The sequence below is a fragment of the Octopus bimaculoides genome, chromosome 10, assembly GCF_046866305.1.
Source record: "Octopus bimaculoides isolate indiv1 chromosome 10, ASM4686630v1, whole genome shotgun sequence".
Taxonomy (NCBI): Eukaryota; Metazoa; Mollusca; class Cephalopoda; order Octopoda; family Octopodidae; genus Octopus; species Octopus bimaculoides.
The window spans coordinates 67,700,012-67,710,011 of record NC_142937.1 but is presented as its reverse complement, the minus strand read 5'-3'; the positions used below and the strand labels follow the sequence as shown (position 1 = coordinate 67,710,011).

The 10,000-nt window shown below is 36.5% G+C and overlaps 1 protein-coding gene and 1 non-coding gene across 4 annotated transcripts in view; both read right to left on the bottom strand.

The window, feature by feature from the left end:
* The window catches only part of LOC106883815 (uncharacterized), a 1,126,149-nt gene that overhangs the window by 428,842 nt on the left and 687,307 nt on the right, over positions 1–10,000 (bottom strand). The window lies entirely within an intron of this gene.
* On the bottom strand, positions 9,795–9,901 carry LOC128248962 (U6 spliceosomal RNA). The gene has a single exon (XR_008265108.1). It is a non-coding gene; the product is annotated as a U6 spliceosomal RNA (small nuclear RNA).

Sequence of the window (10,000 nt, the reverse complement as noted above, 5' to 3'; positions counted from 1 at the left end):
TAAAAAGCTACATCAGACACCATGATGCTGCTGCTAAGGTTTAGGTACAGGAGGTGGTCTAAGGCTTAGGTACAGGAGGTGAACCCAAAGGTGTCAGGTAATGCTGAGTAAGTGCTATGGAGAGACTATAGTTAAATCCATTATTTAGGCAGAATGGTATACATATAAGATTCCAATACCTTGTGAGTAAGTTCCAATAGTATTTCAAATTGGCCTAGGAAGGGTAAGCAAAATCCGACCTAGGAAGGGTAAGCAAATCCGACCTAGGAAGGGTAAGCAAAAACATTTTAGACAAAATAATATCAATCGTCAAAGAGAAATTAAATGTTAACCTATGGTCCCACACTGGTGAAGTTATTACATGGTTCCACCTTCTAAAATTCCAAAACTCATATTCCTTCCTACAATTCGACATAAATAATTACTATTCTTCTATTTCTCCTAAACTTCTAAATCAAGCTCTTCTTCTAGCTAGGAACCTTACTAACCTGACCCCACTAGGAATTAACATAATACTTAATGCCCGCAAAACCCTTATTTCTTTTGAAAACAAACTCTGGTGCCGGGACAATCATCATAGCAATAACCATAGCAACCTATTCGACATATCTATGGGATCATCTGATTCAGCTCAGGTCTGTGACTTAGTTGGACTTTATATACTTCACCAACTCCATATACATTTCCCTAACATCAAGAAATGCCTATACAAGGACGACGCCTTACTAGTTACCAAAATCATAAATAAACCCTCCTTAGAAAGAACTAGAAAGCATCTACATGAATCCTTTTCTAACCTAAACATTCGAAAACGCTCACAAAACTGCTAACTTTTCTGACGTAACTCTAAACTTATCAACCTCCCAATACTCCCCTTATCACAAACATAACCAATATCTTATATACCTTAACATCCACTCCAGTCACCACAAATCCACTTTCGATAACATAATCAAGGGCATCTCAACCTGATCCGACCTCTCTTCCACTGTGGAAATTTTCAATAATCACGCACCATATTACAATGAAGCACCCGCCGCTAGCGGTTTTTCCCAAGAAAAAGAACACATCCATAACACCAGGCTCAAACAATATATATCTCAAATTACATCTCAAACATACACCAACCATCGCAATCGCAACCAACCAAACTCACACTCGTCGATGGAACCCTGGAAGGTCTTACACCTAGGCAACCTAGAACCAACACAGATACATTTAACACTAGGTCAAAAACTAAAACAACTCAAACAGCTAACAACAACAGGCCTCGCCACCCACATACATTCTCCAAAAATATAGATAGTAATCCTCTAATAAGCAAAAACTCTCTCTTTACTATAACTCTAGTCATACGAACACTCAACATACACACAGCTGGAGCAGATACCCTTACATTAGACCACAACCAAACCCAACCTACTGACACTGCCCGAAACACCACCACAATTTCTACAACTCTTACAAATAGTACGATTAGTAACAACAATCGTAATAATAACAATGATGGTAGTGATAACGTTTAATAAAACTAACAATCTAGAATTTTCTACCCTCTTATCTAACCTCTCCTCTGACAATATTACCTCCTCCATTCCTGAACACATTCCCCAAAATTCACCGAATGGTAAATGCCGTCATCGAACGATCTGCCCGTTCGAAACCCATTGCAGAAAATATAATGTAATTTACAAATGCACTCTCCTTAATCTATTACACAACTCTGCAGTCATATACATAAGATCAACGAAAACTTTTAAGAAACGATATGCCGCTCACCTCCATTCTTTTAGATACGATAAACATAGTAAATCTACAACACTCGCCAACCACATATACCATCTCAAAAATACAAATATACCCCATACTCTATCATGGTCCATACTGGATTCAGGGCTTCGCTACCGAGGTCATTGCTCAACTTGCAAGCTTTGCCTGAAGGAGGCACTTCACATATTAAAGGACAACTCTCCAACACTGCTAAATAAACATAATGAGGCACTGAGCACATGCAACCACCACTTTTTCACACATTCAAATTCTACCACAAATCCAATAGCCTAAATGACCATACAGTACATTTCCACAATAACGCTTAGGTAATCCAGATAATCTTATAAATCTACATTTTAACTCCACATCCCTATCTAATTCCTCTTTCATACTCGAATATCACAACCACTTAATTATATTCGTGTGTATAGGCGTGCATACATATATGCATGTGTGTGTGGGTATGTATGCAAGGAATATATACCTGCGTGTGCAGGGGCGATGATACATACAGATACACGTATATGTGGGTGTACGTATGTAATATACATATGAGTACGTGTTGTATGTGTAGGTGTTGATATGTATAAATATCTATATAGATGCTTAATATATGCATGTGTATACATCTTCCTTCACATATATATATTCTTCTACTACTAAGAACTGACCTGTCCTCTAACCAACCTAACCTATATTCCCAAATTCTGCATCCCACCATTTTGCTACTCTTACCCTCTCTTTCTCCCCTCACTTAGGCTCTATCACTACATGCCTGACACTCCTTTACTCTTTACACTCTCACACCTCTCTCTTTCTATCACCCATTACCCCCATTACTTCTATCTGACACTCCTTTATTCTTTACCCTATCACCTCTTTACATGCTCATATCTTTCTCTCTCTATCAACCTCACCGCCCTATTCCTACTATCAATTTATCGTGACTGACCACTAACCAGTACACTTTCCCTCTCTTCATCTCTATATCATCTCTCTCCCCGCTTTTCTTTTTTCTTTTTTTCTTTCCATTATTCCTCTCTTCCTGTTTTCGATTTGGCCTTACAAATATATTCCCAACTTTTAAGTCACTTTAAATAAAACCCTCGATTCAATAACACTTCGTACAAACTCAATACTTGGAATGACCAATTTTAAATACTATTGGAACTTACTCACAAGGTATTGGAATCTTATATGTATACCATTCTGCCTAAATAATGGATCTACAGATGCAATATTCCAGCATATCTCACGTCTATTTTCATTCGACCACTTCACTCTCTATTTCATATCTTATCTAAAATAGGCATTGCTTATCCATTTTATCACACCGTCTCCGATGAAGGGATATATAAAATATCCCGGAAACAGCTGTAAGACATATTTATAAATGTTCTAAAATATTTCACAGCCTTGGATGTTTATCTCATTCTGAAAACTTATATATATATATATATATGTGTGTGTGTGTGTGTGTGTGTGTGTGTGTGTGAGTGCATTTTTCTGCATGCTTCCGTGCATATATCGCCGTTTTGTTTAAATGATAAATCATATACACTATGCACATCAGCATTGCATATTTTTGTGTATATACACATGTGCGAATATATACGATATACTTATGTATGTATATAAACTTACATATGTATATGCATACATATGTGTGGGTATCGAAGTTTCGGCCAGCTAAGCCATCATTAGACTGTGGTACAAATCTCAAATGCATCGCAGTCCGCTGATGGTTCTGCTGTAGGAATCCTCGAAATCACTGTCAACAATATTCTTATTAAAGAATAATAAATTTTTACTCTGCTATATGCATTGAGTAATCTTTCAATTTAACGTAGAGTTGTATTTATTATAGCATAACAACAAATATTTATATATATGTGTGTGTATATGAGTGTGTGTTTAGATAGATAGATAGATAGATAGATAGATAGATAGATAGATAGATAGATAGATAGATAGATAGATAGATAGATATAAACATACATACATACGGCGAGCTGGCAGAAACGTTAGCACGCCGGGCGAAATGCTTAGCGGTGTTTCGTCTGCCACTACGTTCTGAGTTCAAATTCCGCCGAGGTCGACTTTCCCTTTCATCCTTTCGGAGTCGATTAAATAAGTACCAGTTACACACTGGGGTCGATACAATCGACTTAATCCCTTTGTTTGTCCTTGTTTGTCCCCTCTGTGTGTAGCCCCTTGTGGGCAGTAAAGAAATAAGATATAAACATACATACATACAATTTTGATAAACTAGGCTTCTGAAAACAAGAGAGAGGAAAGCTGATTCGAAGATTACAGATCCACTCCATCACTGAAGCTGTAAAAGTCCGTAACGCTTTACAGAAATTTATTATTATTTAAGTATACATGAGCATGTGTAGACATGGAACTATATGCATGAGATTACAAACATAAAACTAAACATACAAATCTGCACATATACATACATACCTGCATACATACATACATACATACATACATACATACATACATACATACATACATATATACATGCATACATACATACGTAAATACAAAAATACCCTGTTGATGTTGAAATTCCAATGAAGGAACCTTGGGTCTATGTTAAAAACCGCCTCTTTCTCTATTGGAAATACATACACACATATGCATTCACACTTTCACACGTATGTATTTATCTATCAGTTTTGGGCTTTCAATAACAATAGAAATAATTGAGACTAACATCAATCATGGAATTAACAAAGCTGCAGTTATATTACAGAGAATGTGCACACTCTGATCTCCCAACACCATAAGCTTACACACCAGAATCCAGCTTTATAACAGAATAGTTCTAGCAACAGTTCTTTATGCTAGTGAGACATTGAAGAGTACCGTTAAAATACACAGAAAACTATACGTTTTCCATCACAGATGCTTGAGAAGGAATTCTGAAATCGTACTAGGAAGACTACGTAGCTAATAAAAATATTCTTAAGAGAACCAAATCGAGATTACTTAGCGAAATTTTCATGGAACAAAGATTGATACTAGCAGGTATCATACTCCGGTTATAAAACTACTCCATTCTCAAACAACTTTCAAATCGACACCACTGGAAAGTAAAAGAAAGTGAGGAAGACCGAAAAGTATATGGTGCAAGACAGATATGAGAAAGGTCAGTATCACATGGTGGTATGCAGAGAAAATAGCAGTCAAGAGAAACCCGTGGCTTCATCTTGCTGCCTAATGTGCTCAAGAGCGCAGTAGGAACTGATACTGATATATAAATGTATACTTATACGTATGTGTGTGTGTGTGTGTGTGTGCGTGCGTGCGCATGCGTGCGTGCGTGCGTGTGTGTGCGTGTGTGTGCATGCGTGTGTGTACATGCGTGCGTGCGTGCGTGCGTGTGTGTGTGCGTGTATGTGTGTGTGTATGTGTGTGTGTGTGTGTGTGTGTGTGTGTGTGTGTGTGTGTGTGTGTGTGAGTATTTATGGATGGATTGATGAATGGATGTATTTCTCTAAGTACGAGAAGAAAAGAGAATGGGAAATTGAAAGTGGTGCCGCAATCCTATAGAATGTGGAACGCATTTGAACTTGCAAAATGTTACTAACCACAAATAAGAACCGAAATCTATAGTATAGGCGTCGTCTGCCACGACATATTAAGAAGCCACGTATTTGTAAAGGGTTTGAAAGTGTTATTTTGTTAATGTTCAGGAATTACGTAATGCTACAACCCCGCGCCCACTCTACTGAATGTTCTATAATTGTGCCTTTATACCACTAAGTTAATAAGCCTTCCTTGGATGGGGAGGTCAACATCTCAGGTTGAAAGTAGTCATTTCATACCATTCTCCTAATGGTAGTTCATGTCAGTGACCAAGGAAGTCGGATTAAGTTGAGACACAAAAATTGAAGAGCTACATTTTCGTTGTCTTATCTCTTCTCGTGTGCTTATATATCACTAGACTTTCAAACGTTTATAGCAACTTTAGTAACCCTACAAAATACCTATATAATGAATTGTATGCATGTACTTCTCTTCAAACATATAGCTGCCTATATATGACTAAAAAACCTTTGTTTTTCTGTGTATATAGCCTGTTGCTGTACAAAAATTATTTTGCAAAATCTTCTAAACGCCTAGAGTCTTCGATGGTTCAACACAATGTCTAAAGACAAGACTGTATCAATATTGGCTTCCACTGTTAAACTATACAGTTATAAAGTTTTAACATTAAATCTTTCCAATTAATGGTTTTCAATCAATGCAGATGATGTGTGGATTCCGTATGCTATAATTTTCATTTTAGAATCGAATTAGTTTTCTGAACCATACGTATCATATCTTACTTTCTTTGCCACAATTTTTAAATCTCGTTTCCTTCTTACCCATTCTTCTCTGTTATCAGCTTTCCTTTTCGTTATTTCTTTATCATTTTCAGTTTCCTCTTTCCTTTTCCGTCTGAAATTTATTCCTCTTTATTCCAGTTCTTGTTAGGTATCTATGTCCATCTCCATGACGACAAGTTGTCTTCGTCTTCCTAAACTACATCTCCTCGATTACAGCCCACGTGTGTATGGTTACGGAGCTCGCTTTGGAAACATGTGATTTTGATTTCAGTCCCACTGGGCAGCATCTTTCACAGGCGCTTTCTACAATAGCCGTGGGCCGACTAATACCTTGTGAGAGAATTTAGTAGACGGAAACCGGCCACTTGCATTGGTGTGCGTGTGTGCGTGTATATTCCTCACCAACGTTTGACAACCAGTGTTTGTTTGCGCCTCCGTAACATGGCACGTCGGTGAAAAGAGAGTGAGTTAAATAAGAACCAGACTTGAAAATAAGTTCTTGAGTCGATATATTCGACTAAACATTCTAATTAGGTGCCCCAATATTGCCACAGGCCAGTGATTGATACAAGTAAAACCTAGAAATATAGCAGTCACACGCACAAACATGTACAACATATACATACACTCACAAAAACACACACAAAATTACCAAACCTATACGAATTACTCAATTCAAAGACGTAATTTTTAAAGGTAAAAATGTTCAGCTAATAATTTCTTCCACCTTCTTTGGTCTAGCCTCGCAAATTTTCTCTCTATATCTCATAATAAGGTTCTGTTTTTACTTTTTTTTAATCTCTTGTTTCCCTACATTTGATTCTCAAGAGTAAAAGATTTTAATCTAAGAGGTCAAATCTTCTGAAAAATGTTGGCTGTTGGCTATGAGTTATTTACCAGAATGGGAAAAGATACCGTACATCAAGATATGTGTGCATGGAGGGGGGGGAGCTGTATCTATCTATCTATCTATCTATCTATCTATCTCTCTATCTATCTATCTATCTATCTCTCTATCTATCTCTCTCTCTATATATATATATGTGTGTGTGTGTGTGTGTGTGTGTGTGTGTGTGTGTGTGTGTGTGTGTGTGTGTGTGTGGTGTGTGTGTGCGTGTGTGTGCAATTTAAACATTAAAATATTTAAGGGTGGCATAACTTTTGCATGCGAAGATAAGATTTGTTCATTTTTTATCCTGTAGTCATGATAATATTTTATTATAACACATGTGGAAATATTCTCAACTATATACACACAAATACAATATCACCACACTTTTTCTTATTTGTTTTGGTGCTGTGTGAATGCGCGCGCGCGCGCGTAGTCTATGTTAGTTTGTGTGTCTACATATAGACACACGAGCATACACACACATATCAGAATCAAGTGCGATAAGGTAGCAGAAAACGAGGATAAAGAATGACTGACACATGAAATCTAGTTGTTCCTCTGGTAAATCTAAATCCTGCATCGGTTGATCTTGCCTCTCATTCTTCCGAGTTTCATAAAAAGATAAAGAATCAATGGCTAGTGGAGTTTTATGGTTTGGGCTCTAGTGAAGGGATGTAAATAGACATAGCAACAAGAACAGATGTGATGTAGCTATCACAAATGAATCAAACTTGTAGAAGTTTTGTGATGGCAAGGAAAAGGTCAAACAACATTTGTAGAGTCGTAGTAAAAATGAAATGATGCAACTGACAAACGCTGCATTGCCATTTCAGACGCTTTTCTCTTGTAAGAAGAGAACGTAAACTTATCTAGAGCATATCAAATTTATAGCTTCGTTTTTAGTAATATACCCCTCAAGCACCATTAACATCAGTCAATATTAAGCGTAGATGCAACTGGTCTTGGCCTATATTAGCAGTATTTATCTGTTAATATATGTGTGCGTGTGTATGTGTGTGTGTGTGAGAGAGAGAGAGAGAGAGCCAGAGAGAGAGAGAGACAGAGAGAGAGACAGAGAGAGAGACAGAGAGAGAGACAGAGAGAGAAAGTGAGAGTATGTATGTGTGCAAGTTTTTGTGTGTATGTATGTGAGCACGTCTTTGTGCGTGTGTATGTATAGGTGAGGAGAGGGAGCAGGAAAGAAAATATGATATATTTATCCTTTTAAGTCGCTACTCTGGGTTTCTTGATAATGATCCTCGGGAGTTGATCTGTTCACTTATGCTAAAACATAACCCTTATAGACGGTAACTTTCATGAAATACCAGCGGACAGCATCGTACATTCTACGTGTTTTAAGACCAGCAGTTACCTGCCTATATCTCGGGTGCCTTGTTACCCTTCATCATAATACTCACAGCCACAACCTATGCACATGTAACATAAGTGCCCTATTTTTCCTTTAGTTCTAACATACCTCCATGTCCATTAGTCCATGATGCTCCTTTGTTACTGCGATGGTATTAATACAGTACAACAATAATTAAACTAATTTTTATTTTTCGCATACGAGTATTTGTTAATATATTTGCTGTTTACCTTTTCCCCACTTATTTGAATATTTACATTTTATACGTCCATTCATAAAATTTTATATCTCTACATTTATACATCCTTGGTTCCCTTTTAATGTTTATAAAATTTTACATAGATTTTAAATTTGTGTTCTGATAATCGCTAAAATTTATTGGTTTAGTAAAACAAAACATAACTGATTACAATACAAATCGTCAGTTATTGCAAAATAATCATACGGCACATTATATACTTACCGTTTAATTTCTCTGTATTCCTAGAGTTTCCATATATTGCATTATATATTCTCCATTCACATATCTTTTATTATTGAGCAATCCGTATACCAATATATTTGCAAAATTAAGACATTTGTCTAAGCTTGTGAGCATCAATGTATTCATAACTCTGTGCCATGAAATTATATAATTTTGTATTTTATATTTGCATATTTTTGTACATTTGTATATCTGCATCTTTTGTATATTTTCTTTTCATGCCCTGGTGTACGTACGTCTGCGTTGACATACATGTGTTCATGTGCATAAGTCTGCATTTACATATATTTGCATATAAGTGCACACATTTATATACAAGTTTATGAGTATGTATATAAACGTATAGAGGACACGACTACACATGAATAGTCATGTTCATAGAGAGAGGGCGTGTATATACATTCATACCTACCTCTGAAGATATGTCTATGTAGATGTGTGTGTGTGTGTATGTGTGTATGTGCTGAACTGTATTTGCAGATCAACTAAGTATAAATGACGGAAAGTTACTGTATGTCCACATACATGTGTGTATCTGTAGGCATGTCTTTATATATGCACATGTGCACACAGATATTTATGTAGGAGCTTGGATGATTATAAATATGTGTGTATGTAGATGCGGCTGTCTCTGTTTCTGTTTTTACAAACTTTAGTAAATGTAGGTACTTACGTACGTACGTATGTGTGCATGTATATATGTACGTAAGATCGCTTGTATGTATGTCATTATTCAGTATATTTTAAGATTTCTTGCCAATACAGAAAGAACCGATTTCTAACCTTAGATCCAAAGTTCCTTCATTACAATTTCAACATCAGCAACAGGGTATTTTTGTTTGTTCGTGTGTATGTATGTATGTATGTATACTCTTTTACTCTTTTACTTGTTTCAGTCTTTTGACTGTGGCCATGCTGGAGCACCGCCTTTAGAAAAATATGGAACGCTTCACGAATTTGCGTGTCATCCTTGCGCAGGGGCCATGCTAATCTTCTCTGTATCGTTCCAATTTTAGAATATGTACCGCTGTAGCTAGTATGTATGTATGTATGTGCAAATTTGTAAGTTTTATGTACGTATTTTCATGTATATAGCTGCATGTCTAGACTTGCTCATATATACTTAAATGATAAACTTG